Raw genomic sequence first — 10,259 nt, 5'->3', positions numbered from 1 at the left:
CACGGCACGAGCACAGCAGACCGTGGTCACTTTCACTCATGTTCGCCAGCTCTCAGACACGGCGAGTGAATCTGCTGTGGATGTTCACGCACAGGCCTCTGTGAAGATGGGCGCCAATCCGAAGCGTGGCACTGGCTGGGGATCCGGAGAGTGGCGTGTGACAATGGCGTGTGACAATGGCGTGTTCAGTCTTCATAGAGACTGTCAAGCTGTGTTTCAGAGTTGAGCCTGCCACATCCCACCCACCGTCTGGGTCACCTCGCCTCTCTGCATCCTCACCCCCATTTGGTACCCTCATCTGTGCTTGCTCATCTGATGGGATGATTGCCATGGTCTCCCTGGTGGCGAACAATGCTGGTTGGCATCTTGGCGCTCGTCTCTCTGCCGGTATCCGTCTTCTGGTGAAGGGCTTCTTCTTCAGGCCTTTGCTTAAGTCCAGGAAACTTTTGTTGTTGTTGCATGTTGTGAGTTTTTTTTTTATGTAGTTGATTTATTATCATTTTCCAGAGATAGGGTTTGTAAAATTTTCTCCAAGTATGCAAGTTGTCTTTTCATTCTCTTAATGGGATCTTTCTCAGGGCCAAAGGTTTTATTTTTTTAAAAACTTTATAATTTAAGCTTCAGTGTCAAGTTTAAAATTTCTATGTCTAGCCAAAGATCCCCCAAAAATTGTACTACTTTTTTTTAAAAGAAAAGTTTTATAATCTTACGTTTGTGTATACAGATTTACTAATCAATTCATTCATAAAGTCAGTTTATTAATGAGGTTATAGAATTGTGTTTTATTGATATATCACAAATAGTACAATTTGCTATTTACAATTGAGGAGGTTTTAGTATGCTCACAAGATTGCGCAATTGTCACCACTCAAGTTCTGGGACATTATCATGACCCAAAGTGGAGCCTTGTGCCCATAGGCCACTGCTCCCTACCGTCTTCTCCTGTCTCTTGCTAGCTACTGAGACACTCTTTGGAGTCTCCTAATAAGGAGACTCACGTGACATGTGATCTTCACGCTCATTTCTTTTTTTTTTTTAGATTCTTATTATTTATTTATTTATTTATTTTTATATTTAAATTTATTTATTTATTAAGGATTTCTGCCTCATCCCCGCAACCGCTTCCCATTTCCCTCCCCCTCCCCCGATCAAGTCCCCCTCCCTCATCTGCTCAAAGAGCAATCAGGGTTCCCTGACCTGTGGGAAGCCCAAGGACTGCCCACCTCTATCCAGGTCTCGTAAGCGCTCATTTCTTTTATCTTTCATTCTACATACTGTTTTTGGCTTTTTATCTATATTGAGGTTTTATATCCTTTTTTTTGGTTGCTGTTTGTTTTGTTTTTTGAAATAGGGGTTTAACAGCCTTGGTTGTCCTGAAACTCACTTTGTAGACCAACCAGGCTGGCTTTGAACTCTCTGAGATCCACCAGCCTCTGCCTTCCTAATGCTGGGAATAAATGCATGTACCGCCACTGCCTGGCAGGCTTTTATCCTTTCTAGTGACTAAATTGCATTCCATGATATGAACATACCACACTCACTATCTGTTAGTTGATGGACCTTTGCGTTGGTACTGGTGTTTGTTTCCTATAAAAATATAGCTGATAATGTGTGTACAATCTTTTATAAATGCATGCTTTCAGTTCTCTTGATATGCATGTATGGGTAGAATTGACCAGGGATAACTTCTTACTCTCCATTATTTACCCCATCATAATGCAGTTTTCCTCAGGAACAAACCACTTTGTGTTCACTCAACAACCAAAGCTCCAGCTTCCGACACCCTTCTTAAAATGTGTCACTTTCTAAAACTTGGAATGAAATTCTGAGTATGTTCATGCATGGTGGCAGGCACCCAACACAGCTACGTAGAGGTCAGAGGACAACTTTTGGGAGTTGGTTCTCTCCTTCTGCCATGTGGATCCTGGGACTCAAACTCAGGCTGTTAGGCTGTGTAACAGGCACCTTTACCCACTAAGCCATCTCACAGGCCCTATCTTCTGGAAGTCATATTAAAAGATGACTGTTCATCTGGGTCTGGTTTTCTGTTGCTGTGATAAACACCAGGACCAAAACAACTTGAGGAAGAAAGGATTTGTTTCCTTTTGCTTGCTGTAGTCCATCATCAAAGAAGCCAAGACATGAGATCAAGGCAGGCACTCAAGCGTACATTTTGTGTTTCTTTCTGCCCGGCTTGCTCTTTTTCAGTGTAGACCTGCATACGAGTGACCACTAGAACCTACAATGCAGAATCAGTATTAGGCTGCCTTGAAATCTCTGCCAAATGAAATTAGTCCCAGACTCTTCCATTTAGCCTGGGGCAAATTTCCAGGACAAGGGCAAAAGGCAGCCACATTCTTTGCCTAACTATCACAAGAATTGCTTCCAGTTCAATTGGTAATATAGTTTACTTGTGAAACCTCTGGGTCTGGGCCTACATAATCCATTTCCTCTCAGTACTATTGACTTCCAGGCTCCTATCAGAATGGTCCACTAATCCCCATTTACAGTATTCAACTTCTTTTCTAGTCCAAAGTCCCAAAGTCTTCTACCCCCTCCTTAAAACAGTGCTGTTAGGCCTGTCATGGAAATACCTCATTCCTGATACTAAATTCTATTTTCATTACTTTTCAAATGTGATAAAACACCATCACCATGCTCACTTTGGCAGCACATATACTAAAATTGGAATGATACAGAGAAGATTAGCATAGTTCCTGAGCAAGGATAATACGCAAATTCATGAAGCATTTCATAGTTTTACTAAGATCTGTCAATATAATCCACCATATAAACAAACTAAAAAATAAAAGCCACATGATCATCTCATTAAATGCTGGAAAAGCCTTCTACAAAATACCACATCCCTTCATGATAAAGGTCTTGGAGAGAGCAGGGATACAAGGAATATACCTAAATATAATAAAGGCAATATACAGCAAGTCAACAGTCAACATCAAAACAAGTGGAGAGAAACTCACAGTGATCCCACTGAAATCAGGAATGAGAGAAGGTTGTCCACTTTCTCCATATCTATTCAATATAGTTCTTGAGGTCCTAGCTAGAGCAATAAGACAACAAAAGGAGATCAAAGGGATAAAAATCGAAAAAGAAGTCAAACACTTGCTATTTGCTGGTAATATAATAGTTTACATAAGCAATCCCAAAAATTCTATCAAGAAACTTCTACAACTCATAAACACTTTCAGTTATGTGGCGTGATACAAGATTAACTCAAAAAAATTAGTAGCTCTCCTTTACACAGATAATAAATGGGCTGAGAAATAAATTAGAGAAACATCACCCTTCACAATAGCCACAAATAACATAAAATATCTTGGAGTAACTCTACCCAAACAAGTGAAAGACCTGTATGATAAAAGCTTTAACTATTTGAAGAAGAAAATTGAAGAAGACACCAGAAAATGGAAAATGGAAAGACCTCCCATGCTCTTGGGTACGTAGAATTAACAGTAAAAATGCCAATCTTACCAAAAAGCAATCTACAGATTCAGTGCAATGTCCATCAAAATTCCAGCAAAATTGTTCACAGACCTCGAAAGAATAATACTCAACATCATATGGAAAAGCAGAAAACCCAGGATAGCCAAAGCAATCCTGCACAATAAAGGAACTTCTGGAGGCATCACAATCCCCAACTTCAAACTCTACTACAGAGCTACAGTACTGAAAACAGTCTGATATTGGCATAAAAACAGACAGGAGAACCAATGGAACCTAATTGAAGACCTAGATATTAAACCACACACCTACAAACACATGATTTTTGATGAAGAAGCAAAAAACATAAAATGGGAAAAAACATATTTAACAAATGGTGCTGGCCTAATTGGATATCAACACTTAGAAGGATGAAAATAGATCTATATCTATCACCATGCACAAAACTCAAGTCTAAATGAACCAAAGACCTCAACATAAAGCCAACCACACTAAACCTCATAGAAAAGAAAGTGGGAAGTACACTTGAATGCATTGGCACAGGAGACCACTTTCTAAATATAACCCCAGCAGCATAGACACTGAGAGAAATAGTTAACAAATGGGACCTCCTGAAACTGAAAAGCTTCTGTAAAGCAAAGGACACAGTGAACAAGACAAAACGACCGCCTACAGAATGGGAAAAGATCTTCACTAACCCCACATCAGACAGAGGTCTGATCTCCAAAATATACAAAGAACTCAAGAAACTGGTCATCAAAAGAACAAACAATCCAATTTAAAAAACTAGAGCACCGACCTAAACAGAGAACTCTCAATAGAGGAACCTAAAATAACTGAAAGACACTTAAGGAATTGCTCAACACCCTTAGCCATCAGAGAAATGCAAATCAAAACAACTCTGAGATTCCATTTACACCAGTCAGAATGGCCAAGATCAAAAACACTGATGACAACTTATGCTAGAAAAGATGTGGGGTAAAAGAAACACTCCTGTATTGCTGGTGGGAGTGCAAACTGGTACAGCCCCTTTGGATGTCAGTGTGGTGATTTCTCAGAAAATTAGGAAACAACCTTCCTCAAGACCCAGCAATACCACTTTTGGGTATATCACCAAAGAATGCTCTACCATACCACAAGGACATGTGTTCAATTATGTTCATAGCAGCATTGTTTGTCATAGCCAGAACATGGAAACAACCTAAATGCCTCTCAAGCAAAGAATCATTAAGGAAAATATGATACATTTGTACAATGGAGTACTACACAGCAGAAAAAATAATGGCATCTTGAAATTTGCAGGCAAATAGATGTATCTAGAAAACATATTGAGACACAGAAAGACAATATTATATTTATTCATTTATAAGTGGCTTTTAGACATAAAACAAAGGAAACCAGCCTACAAATCACAATCCCAGAGAACCTAGACAACAATGAGGACCCTACGAGAGAGATACACAGATCTAATCTACATGGGAAGTAGAAAAAGACAAGATCTCCTAAGTAAATTGGGAGCATGAGGATCATGGGAGAGGGTTGAAGTGGAAGGGAGGGAAAGGCAGGGGAACAGAGAAAAATATATAGCTCAATAAAATCAATAAAAAGAACACCATTACCAAGGCAACTTTTAAAAGAGTTTGTTGGAGGCTTACAATTGCAGAGGGTGAGTCCATTACTACTGTGGTGGGAAGCATGGTGGCAGGGAAGCAGGATTGGTGCTAGAGCAGTAACTGCTGAAGAGTTTACTTCTTATCTACAAAAAGGAGAGGGAGAAGGAGAGGACCATGGGCTTCTGAAACCTCAAAGCCCTCCCCCAGTGACATGCTACTTCCAACAAGGCCATACTTCCTGATCCTTCCCAAATACTTCCACCAATAGGGAGGGGACCAGGCATTCAAATATGTGCGACTTTGGGGCCATTCTTTTCCAAACCACTGTAGATTCCTGTGAATTCAAATTTTGTTTATCATAAAAGGAGTGTTAAAATTTTTTTCTTTTGTGTGTCGATATCCAACTCTTATATTACTCGTTAAAATAATGTCTTTTTCCCTTTTGCACAGTTTTGGCCCCTTTATCAAAATCAGTTATCCATGAATGCATGAGTTCACTTCTGGACTTCCAATTTCAGCAATTGGTCTGTATATCAACTCTGTCCCAGGAAGGAATACATTACTCTAAATTTTCCAGTGGGTTTTAAAAATCTCATTTTATTTTTTTCAAGAATTGTTTTTAATATCCAGAGTCTTTCAACATTCCACGTGAACTTTAGCCAACATGCTCCATTGAGTTTTGGAAAAAAGACATTTGAATTTCTGATAGAGGCAACATCAAATCTATGTATCAACCTAAGGGAGTCTCTGTCTTAACAATGACAAATCCTTCAGTGTATTCTCTTGTAAAGCATTTCATTTAGTTAGCTGTTAGTCTTGAGCAAAACATAATTTTCAGTGTGTGAAATATGTTTTGTACATTTAAAAAAAATATATTTTAATTATGTGTTTGCATGTCTATGTTTACATATGTGGTTTGGATAAGAATGGCCCTGTCTCAGTGAGGATTTTCTATCTCTGTGAAGAGACACCATAAGCACAGAAACTCTCACAGAGAAAATATTTAATTGAGGTGGTAGCTTACACTTACAGAGGTTCAGTCAATTATCATCATGATGGGGAGCATGACAGTGTGTAGGCAGATGTGGTGCTGGAGCTGAGAGTCCTGCCTTTGACCAGAAGGCAGCAGGAAGTTGACTGATTGTCACACCGAGAAAAGCTTTAGCAAAAGAGACCTCAAAGCCTGCCCCTACAGTGACACATTTCCTCGAACAAGGCCACACCTCCTAATAGTGCTATTTCCTTTGGGGGCTATTTTCTTTCAGATTACCACAGGTGCCAAAAGGCTCAAAGATTTGAGTATTTGGTAACCAGGGAGTGGCACTATTTGAAAGGATTAGGAGGTGTGTCCTTGTTGGAGGAAGGGTGTTACTGGGGTTGGTTTTTAAGGGCCTATGGCAAGACCAGTCTTTTCTACCCTGTTGCTTACAGATACACATATAGAAGTTTCAGCTCCTTCTCCAGCATAGTGTCTGCCTCCATGATGTCATGCTCCCTGACATGGTGACAATTGAATAAATTTCTGAAACTGAAAGCAAGCCCAATTAAATGCTTTCTTTTTAATAGTTGCTGTGGTCATGATATCTTTGCACAGTAATAGAATATGTTTGTGAGCAGGTACACATGAGGACATGGATGTCAGAAGGTATTATGTTCCCTGAAACTGAAGCTACAGGTGATTGTGAGCTATCTGTCATGGGTACCAGGAATATTATTGGGGTCTTCCGAGCCATCTCTCTAGGCCAAGTTTTCAATGATTTTAGCTAAGTGTATTCCTGAGAATTTTGCTGTCACTAACACTGTTATACCTAGAATTACTTCTCATATTGTTCATTTTTACTGTATAGAAACACGCTGTTTTAAGGCATTGGTCTCACTTTTGCAAATGTACACAACTATGCATTAACTTTTTTTTCTGTGTCTTCTTTGATTTTTTTCTATGTAAAATCATATAATCTACACGGATATACTTTTTATATATTCCATTCCAATATGTATGTTTTGATCTCTTGGCCAATTGTCTGCATTGGGCCTCTAGTGAATGCTGAATGGAAGGAGTGGGCATGTGTGCCCGCACCTTGCTGACGTTAACAGTGGAACTACCACCATCAGGGATGATGGTCGCTTAGTGGCTTTTTATAGGTGGTCTTGGAAGGTTAAAGAGGTAGCTTTCTATTCTCAGTTTACTGTGTAGGGTGCAGGATAGTGTAGAATGCTTTTAGCATCAATTGAGATGATCGCGTGAGTTTCACCCGTATCCCACCTGATATCAACTGTGTATATAATTTCTTGCTTTTGTATGACTCCATTCCCATTTCTCATTTTTTAAATTTTTCTTGTAAATTACATCTTCATACAATGTTTTCCCATGCTTGGATTTTTACAATTATTGCATTATATAGCTATTGCATTTTTAAGTCACAATGAACAAGAATTTTATACAGCAAAAATACTTACACTCTCTCTTTTATTAATCTGTATAACCACTTCTGTTTGCTGTGGCTGAAATAACTGTTTGATTCTCTTTTAATTAAGTTGGAGGGATGACTTTAATATTTCTTGTAAGGTATGAGTTTTAGCAAAAAGATCTGACGTTTTTGTTTACTTTATGTAATGTATTTTTTAAAAAAATGCCTTAATTTCTCCTTTCTCTGTGAAGGGTAGTTTTGCCAGATTAAAAACAAAACAAAACAAAACAAAAACACCCAGTGGACTGGTATTTTTCTTTTGGAAGTTTGAAAATGTCTTTCTGATGCTTTCTGACCCCTATGATTTCTGATAATACACCGCCTATTAATCTTATTCGGGATTCTCTGTATGTGATCAGTAGCTTCTCTCTATTTTCATGAGCTTCTCTTTGTCTCTGGCTTTTGACAGTCTGACTCTGATGTGTGTAGGTGTGAATATCCTTGCACACTATGTGAAATATTCTGGGCTGTTTGGATGTTGAGAAATCATTTCTTCGGATATTCCCCCTACCTGTTTCTATCCCTCTTACCAGGACTGCCATTCTGTGTTTGTAGTCTCGATGGTCCCCCCAGGTTTCTGGTGCAATGCTCTTCCTAGCCTATCTGTCTTGCTATTCTGGGCTAGTGAATTTTTCATCTCAGCTTTTATATTTTTAATTACAAAATTTCTGCTTGATTGCTTTTTATAATTTGCATATCTTATTGCTTATTTCTTTCTGATTATGCATTTTCACATATTTTCCTTTAGTTTTCTGAACATATTCAAAATAGCTTATTTAAAGTCTTTGTCTTTTGAGTATAGATCTTAGCTTTCTCTGTTATAGTTTATAAAGATTTCTTTCTTAGGCATAGGATTTTTGTAGGTGATTTATGCATGTGTATATATTTGTGTTTGTGTGTGTGTGTAAAACTGAAAAGAATGTATTTCTAGTAGTCTCATAGTAACTGAAAAACAGTTTCTTTTTTCCCCTTCATTTCTTATTGTTTCCTTCTGCAGTTGTTATTGTGAATTTGGATGTTGTGAACTAATTCTGTGAAATCTATATCTTTGCTATGTACAGTCAATAAAGTCTCTACTCAGCTCCTTAATTAGCTAACGATTGGACAGAAATTTCCTTAGAAGCCTGGAGCTGATAAGTCTCCATTTTTGCTTAATGGTTGTGTATGGTTATTGGGGGAACGCCTTCAATACTCAACTAGCTAGGATAAAATTATAATTTAGCCTTCAGTTCTTGCTTGAGTTGAAGTGTCATCTGGAGCTTCTCAGTGGGTAGTTTAGTTAATTGTTGACCTCAGCTACTAACTACCACTCAGGGCCACAGGCAGTCATAGTATACATTTCTTCTTCTTTATTGTTGACTCATGCTCGCTGGTATTCTCTTAACGACTTTTGATATTCATGCTTCCATGAACCCTCATACTGATCTGTGGTTACTTCTTCTTTCCACTCTCTTTGGCTTGGTTATTCGGGTAATATTATATGGTGGATTTTATCGATAGAATTTTTTCATTTGCTTTCTCGGAAGAGGCAGGACAGAATTGCTCTTGATTCCTTAAATGTGTGCTGGTGTTTTCCAGAGTTACACTAAGGACTGAGAGTGTTGAAATTACTGGTTCAGTTTCCCTGCTAGCTGTGGGTCTGTTCAAACTGTCTGTCCTTTTCGGTCACATGTGGTATGGTGGCTCACGTCTTTGATATTATATCAGTCGTCAAGCTCACACGGGTGCGGGTGTTTTGTTTCTTACTATCTTCTGTAGCTGGGAAAAGTCCCTGCAGCATCCAGGGGACCGTGTTTGATTTGGTCATTTGTGTCATGCCAGCCTTCTGTCACTTTTGTTCGTGTTTGTCACTTTGTATTCATCTTTTCAATCGATTGAAGTGACTTTCATGCTCCTCTTCTGTTTTTAATTTCACTAATTTCGCTGTGACTATGATTTCTCTCACTATGCTGTTGTCCTCGTTAGGGTTTTTATTGCTGTCATGAAACAAACAAACAAAAAAAGCAGCTTGGGGAGGAAAGGATTTATTTCATCTTTCTGAAGGAAGTTAGGAAAGGAACCTAAGGCAGGAACCTGAGGCAGGAACCGAAGCAATAAGCCACGCCTGCTGGCTTGTGGCTCCAAGCTTGCTCAGCCTGCTTTCTTACACAACCTCGGACCACCTGCCGGGGATGGCACTGCCCTCCCACATCAAACATTAACCAGGAAATGTCCCACAATGAAGACTTGTCTCTAGGCAATCTGATACAGGCATTTTTCACAGCTGATGTTCCCTCTTCCTAGTTAACTCTCGCTTATGTTAATATGACCAAAAAACCAAACCAAAACAAACAAACCAAAACAAAAACTAAAACCCAACCATGACTGTCGTTTTTCTATCTATCTATCTATCTATCTATCTATCTATCTATCTATCTATCATTTTGCTATCCTTTCCCTAGGTTCTTGAAAGTGGAAGCTAGTAAAAGTAGTGTTTACTTACACTCTTTTCTTCGTATATATAACATTAATGCTGAAAGTACCCCTTACTGGCTTCCATTAATTTATGTTATGGTGTATTTTATTTCATTCAGTTCAATGCACTTTTTATTTCCCATAAGATTTCCTGCATAATTCACAGACCATTTAGAAGGGAGCTTTTTAGTTGGCAAATGTTTGAAGATTTTCATTTCTATCTCTTTGCCATTGATTTCTAACTTAATTCCCCAGCAGTAGG

At 38.7% G+C, this 10,259-nt stretch overlaps 1 non-coding gene across 1 annotated transcript; it reads left to right on the top strand.

Moving 5' to 3' along the window:
* Nucleotides 1-2,655: 2,655 nt before the first annotated feature.
* On the top strand, nucleotides 2,656-2,762 carry LOC121447702. Its single transcript, XR_005974230.1, has one exon. It is a non-coding gene; the product is annotated as a U6 spliceosomal RNA (small nuclear RNA).
* Nucleotides 2,763-10,259: the final 7,497 nt, after the last annotated feature.

This window comes from Microtus oregoni, unplaced genomic scaffold, assembly GCF_018167655.1.
Source record: "Microtus oregoni isolate MIOR12 unplaced genomic scaffold, Mior012 000004F_ref0000308, whole genome shotgun sequence".
In the NCBI taxonomy this organism is placed as follows: Eukaryota; Metazoa; Chordata; class Mammalia; order Rodentia; family Cricetidae; genus Microtus; species Microtus oregoni.
This window is presented reverse-complemented; position numbering and strand designations above follow the sequence as displayed.